This window comes from Indicator indicator, chromosome 14 (genome assembly GCF_027791375.1).
Source record: "Indicator indicator isolate 239-I01 chromosome 14, UM_Iind_1.1, whole genome shotgun sequence".
NCBI classification, from domain to species: Eukaryota; Metazoa; Chordata; class Aves; order Piciformes; family Indicatoridae; genus Indicator; species Indicator indicator.
The window spans coordinates 18,065,152-18,071,215 of NC_072023.1; positions in this window are offsets into that span (position 1 = coordinate 18,065,152).

Sequence of the window (6,064 nt, forward strand, 5' to 3'; positions counted from 1 at the left end):
TGCGTGCTGAGACCTGCAGAGTGGATGGGATGGAGAGACAGTCCTTGTACATACAGGGGCTCGGACACGTCTTCAGCAGGCCATGGAAGAATGTGGCAGGGTTCACAGCTGGATGGGGTTCTTTGAGGATTTCATTGAGTGTCTAAGAGAGAAAGACCCATTCCTGTCCCTCCTGCTTTTGAAAGGGAGGAAGGGTTGCTTGTCCTGCCCCAAGGACTGAATGGGAGAAACCTTCTCCCCAGTGGAAGGTGAGACCAATGTAGGAGGGAGAGGTGAGGCATGCTCCCTGGGCCAGACAGGTGCCTATGCTGCCCGAGGGCTGTGGAGTGTTGCACTCTTTCTCCTCCCTCAGAGGAGAGCAATAGAGAAGGCTCTGTCTGAGCTGCCTCTCTCTCCCAGCTGTCTGAGCAGTGTGATGGCCAAGCCCATAGGAATGTGGGTTCTCCTGCTCATTGCTCTTCCTGCCTATTGTGGATGATGTCCTAGCAGCTTGTACTCCTCCTCCTCCTCCTCTCCCTCCTCCCCACCCACCTCCACAGAAAAGCCTGCAGGCATCAACAACAAACCAAAAAGCAACTGGAGGGAGGGTAAGAGACTGCCAAAATAATCAACCCCCTTCTCTTTCCTCCCTTTCCTGAAAGGCGGAACAACAGCAGTTCTGACTCTCACAACTGTCCTGCCCCCCTATTTCCCAAAGGGAAGGAGGAGGAGGAGGAGGAATAGACCAGTCTCTTCAAAGAGCTGGCAGGAGGCAGGGAAGGGCTAGCTGCTTCTGCTCACCTCCTACAGGAGTGCTCTCCCAGGCTCCCTCTTGCCAAGACGGGCTGGACTCACATGGCAGTGGTGGCCTCTTCTGGACCCTAGTAATGGGACAGAATCCCCAAAAGGTGGACAGTGGAGAGAAGGGGATGAAGATCCCCACAGAGAGACCAATCTAATGAGAAGGGGGAGCCAACAAGAATAAACTGAAGGCCCCTTGAATTTATATATATATATATATATATATAAATATCTATTCCCCCCAGCCCACTCTGTCCTTGCTGTAACTGTTTCTATCTTGGTGTTTATAAAACGCATTATCCTGGAGAATTTTTATTTTCAATCTTTGTTTGTTTTTCCCTTTCTCTTGGTCTTCACTTCTCTTCCCCCCCCCCCCCCCTGTTTTTTTCTTTTTTATTATTATTATTATTATTATTATTATTATTATTGGTCCACATGACTGCTGGTCTTGTGTGTCACTTTTTAGTTTCTTTGGATCATGGAGGCTGACTCGGAAGAGAATGAGAAGGCAAAGGAAAAAGCATGTGTTGTTGGGATTTAAAATCAAATCACCCACCCAAAGCCTATAGAATCCCAGACTTCTGTATGAACAACCAATAGGGGCTTTTTCCTTTTTTTTTTTTTTTTTTTTTTTTTGGTTGGTTGGTTTTTTTTTTTAACCACCTTGTATAGAAATAAATTGGTGTAAAAGGCTCCTTGAAGGTGCTGCTGCAGGCACCCTGCCCCTGTGACTTGTGTTCCTTCCCTACTGCACTAGCCCCTTGCTGCTGTGAGTCCTAGGCAGCTGCTGAGGGCAGCACATCCCTGGCTCTGGGCAGCCTTGGAGTTTGCACAAGGAGAAGCAGGAGCTTTTCATCTCTGGCAGAAAACCCTTTTCTCTGTGTTTCTGTCACTAGAGTTGGCTACAAACCAGTGGAGTGCTTATGGACCTGTAGGTTAGGCTAGAAGAAGCTGTCTGCTTTGACTTCTGCATTCACAGCTGACATTTCCACCCATTTGTGCTGCATTGAGCCCTGGGAAGGAATATGTATTTAAAGTGTGCATTGGCTTCATTTTGAGGCACTGGGACACAGAATCCCTTCCATTGGTAGCCTGCTGCAAGGGCTTCATGTTCTGACCACTTCAATATTTAAGCCAAGTTTCCCCTTTGGATCTCTTTGGCTTTGGGTTCTCATTGCTAGTTCTGGCTGTGTCCATCTCACTGGTTCAGAGAGCCTTAGAGCACAGTGATGCTGTTTCCTCTGGACTGGTGTTTAAATGTTGTCATGTCACTTCCCATTCCACTTTTAGACAGGCTGGGTAGATGGAACACCTTCAGTCTTCCACTGCAAGCCATTTTCTCCTGCCAATGAATTATTCTTGTCTTTCTTTTCTACATCTCGTGAAAAGTGTGAGTGTTCAAGCCTCAGTGCTGTGGACAAGGTCCCCTTGCTCTTTGCCTTAAGTCTGTAGAGGATTGTGTTGGCCCTTTTCTTGTGGCGCTCTAGGGGAGCTCAGGTTGGCTGCTTGTCTGCTGTGATCAGCTGAGGTCCCAGCTGGCTGCAGTAGTGCTTCTCCCTTTCACTCACATGGGATGAGTTACTTGCTAGATCTTGAACGTGAGGCTGTGCTGAAGTCCACTTGGTATGAGTGGACCTGGCTTGCTGCCAGAGCAGGGTCCTCACCACTTGCCCAGTTTTGTCACCCACCAACTGTATCAGTGATTATTTTTCACTTTCAGACCCAGCACTAACTTGAAAAGCATCATTCAGTGCAACTACTTTTACCTTCCTCTGGAGACTCACAGGCTGGGTATTTCTTAACGCTCTTATTCACATGTGCCGTAAATCTTCCTGACTTACGGTGCTAGCTCAATGCCTTACAAACATCTCAGTATGTTGCACCTCTGCAGTCCCTTTTGTTAAGCCAAATGTGTAATGATTCAGAAATCCATAGAATGTTTTGGGTTGGAAGGGACCTTCAAGATCATCCAGTTCCAACGCCCTGCCATGGGCAGGGACACCTTCCACTAGACCAGGTTCATCAAGGCCTCATCCAGCCTGGCCTTGAACACAACCTCCCTCCGCAGCCTATTCCAGTGTCTCACCAGTCTCACTGTAAAGAATTTCTTTCTTATCTCCTGATGATGTCAGCTAATAAAAATTAGGGGTTTGGGGGTTTTCTCTTTTTCTCCACAAAACCCTTCGGGTTCTAGGTTTTCTTTTGCGTTCACTTCATCTTCCCAGCTTTCCCATCATTTTGACATGGAGTCATTTCAGCAGCCTTTTGGGAATACTGGTGTGAGTGGCCTAAATTGGGGCATTTCTGTAGTGTCCCAAGTTTAACTCAAACCTGAATCAATGGGCTGCAGACCTTGTTACGGAGCTCCTGTAGGGCTTGTCACTGAACTCCTAGAGCTTCTCACTGGACTCTTGAAGAGCTTGTCACTGAACTCTTACAGGACTCCTGCTTCTATGCTGACTTCACATGATACATACTTAGTAGATGTTGTCTGAACCCCTCCTTTGTCACTAAAGTACTGGGCAGAAGTTGCTGTTTTCGTAGGACAGCTACATCCTGTTTCTTTCTCCATGAAACTGGAAGCATTTCTCGACCAGTTGCCCCTGTTGTGTCACAAGCACTTGCACCATTTTTATCAGTACCATTAGCAAGTTTTCTTTGTTTCTTTTTGACTTTAAGAAAGAATGAAGATCCTGAATCCCTTCCCTATTACCTATTTCGCCAACTGCAAAACTTTCCTGCACAGCTTTCTCTATTTCATAATGCCTGATTGATGTCAGTCGCTGTCTAGCCTTTCCCTCTTCTGTGTGTTAGGTTTCAGTTTTGGGGTGGGCTTGGTTTTCTTACATTGTCTCTTGCTCTTCTTGTCAGGAATTTCTTCCTAATCCCCAGTCTCAGTTTGCCCTCCTCAAGCTTCAATCCATTCCCTCTGATCACTGCAAGTCCTTGTCAAAAGTCCCTTCCTGGCTTTCTTGTAGGCCCCCTTCAGGTACTGGAAGGCTGCTCTAAGGTCTCCCTGGAGCCTTCTCCAGGCTGAACAGCCCCAGCTCCTTCAGCCTGTCCCCACAGGGGAGGTTCTCCAGCCCTCTGATCATCTTTGTGGCCTCCTCTGGACTTGCTTCAGCAGCTCCATGTCCCTCTTATGCTAGGGCACCAGAACTGGAGGCAGTGCTCCAAGTGGGGTCTCATCTGCTATCTGCAGGATGCAAACTGTCACAGCTGTACAAAATTCTTCCCTTTTGAGACAAAGCCTCAGGCTCCACAGTCTGCAGCTTTTCAGCTTTGTGCACACAAGCCAACAAGGGTTTGGTTCTTTGACTCCCACTCACAAGAGCAGAAGATTCTCAAACAAGATCCCACGGTCCTTCCTCTTTAGCTTCCTGCAATCTTCTACTCCATTTCTTTCTGCATGCCTGTAGCCAAACAGACTTGGCAGTGACCCTGGAGTTTTAGGTTGCCTCTTGGGTTTTTGCTGGAAGGTGGTAGCACTCTTTGTCCTTTACTGATTTGGTTCTGTGTTTGTACCTGGATTTTGCAAATTGTCTTTGGTTTAAAGGGAAACCTCCTGTAGGCTGGAAATCATTTTAGAGAAGTTACCTCCAAACAATGAATCTCAGTCATGTCTAATCATGGAATCATTAAGGTTGGAAAAGACCTTCAAGATGGTCAAGTCCAACCATAACCCCACTACCATGACCAGTAAACCATATCCTGAAGCACCACATCTGCAGCTTCTTGAACACCTCCAGGGATGGTGACTCCACCACCTCCCTGGGCAGCCTGTTCCAACACTTCAACTCTCTTTCACTGAAGAAGTTTTATTGCTGGTCTCTAATTCAGTGAAATCTTCAAGAAAGGTCTCAGACTTTAAAGCCTTGTGGTTAATGAGCTGTGTCCCTCTGAGGAGGTGTTTGTGGGTTAGCACTGTCACTAAAGCTGCCAGACTTCTTTACTGCCCTCTTTCTGTTTTGTTCTGTTGTTTTTTTTTTAAATCCATGGAGTCTTGTTATGGGTTGGGTTGTAAGGGTCCTCCAGAGGTCATCCAGTCTAACCCCCTTGCAGTCGTCAGGGACATCCTCCACTAGATCACTAGATCAGCTCGCTCAGAGCCTTGTCCAGCCTGACCTTGAATATCTCCAGGGATAGGGTCTCAGCTACCTTCCCTGGGCAACCTGTTGCAGTGTTCCAGGACCCTCATGGAGCACAACTTGTTTCTGACATCCAATCTAAATCTGCTCTTCTCTCATTTCAAACCATTGCCCCTCATCCTATCACTGCAGGCCTTTGCAAACGGTCCCTCTGCAGCATTCTTGTAGAACCCTTCAAGTACTGAGGTCTCCCCAGAGCCTTCTCTTTTTCTTCTCTTTGTTCACTACATTAATGGCTTCTAACAGAAGTCTTTTTCCTTTTGTAATGAATTGCAGACCACAATGAACTCACTCTGTTCGGCTTTCCAGTCAGCTCAACTGAGGTGAGCTGCTTTAGGAGTCTCACAGTAAGGCCTGACCCCACCATGTAGTGCTTCTCTTCTGCCTTTCTTTCTCCAGGCTGTGGAGTGTTCAGGTACAAGTGTCGCTACATTAGGCCTAGGCAGTTCTCTTGACACACCAGACTTCTGCTGCCATACATCAGGAACAAAGAGCATCATGTTTCTTTTCATAGAATCACAGGTTGGTTTGGGTTGGAAAAGACCTTTAAGATCGTACCATTCTCTAACTCAGCCAAGTGCAGTGCTAAACCATGTCCCTCAGCACCACATCTCTGCCTCCTTTAAACGCTTCCAGGCTTGGGGATTCAATCCTGGGCAGCCTGTGGCAGTCTTTGAGAACCCTTTCAGTCAAGAAATTTCTTACAATATCCAACCTGAACCTCCCATGGTGCAACTTGAGCCTGTTTTGTGCCATCCTAACACTTGTTAGTAGGGAGAAGAGAGCAACTCCCACCTATTTCCAGCCTCCTTTCAGGGAGTTGTAGAGAGCAATGAGGTCTCCCCTGAGCCTCCTTTTCTCCAGACTAACCTGCTCCAGTTCCCTCAGCTGCTCCTCACCAGCCCTGTTCTCCAGACCTTTTACCACCTTCTTTGCCCTTCTCTGGACTCACTCCAGCACCTCAGTGTCTTCTTCGGACTGAGGGCCCCAAAACTGAACACAGTCCTCAAGATGTGGCCTCATCAGTGCTGAGTACTGATACAGCCCTGAGTACAGTGCTGAGGGGGACAATCCTTGTCCTGGTCCTGCTGATCACACCACTGCAGATCCAGGGCAGGATGCTGGTGGCTGCCTTG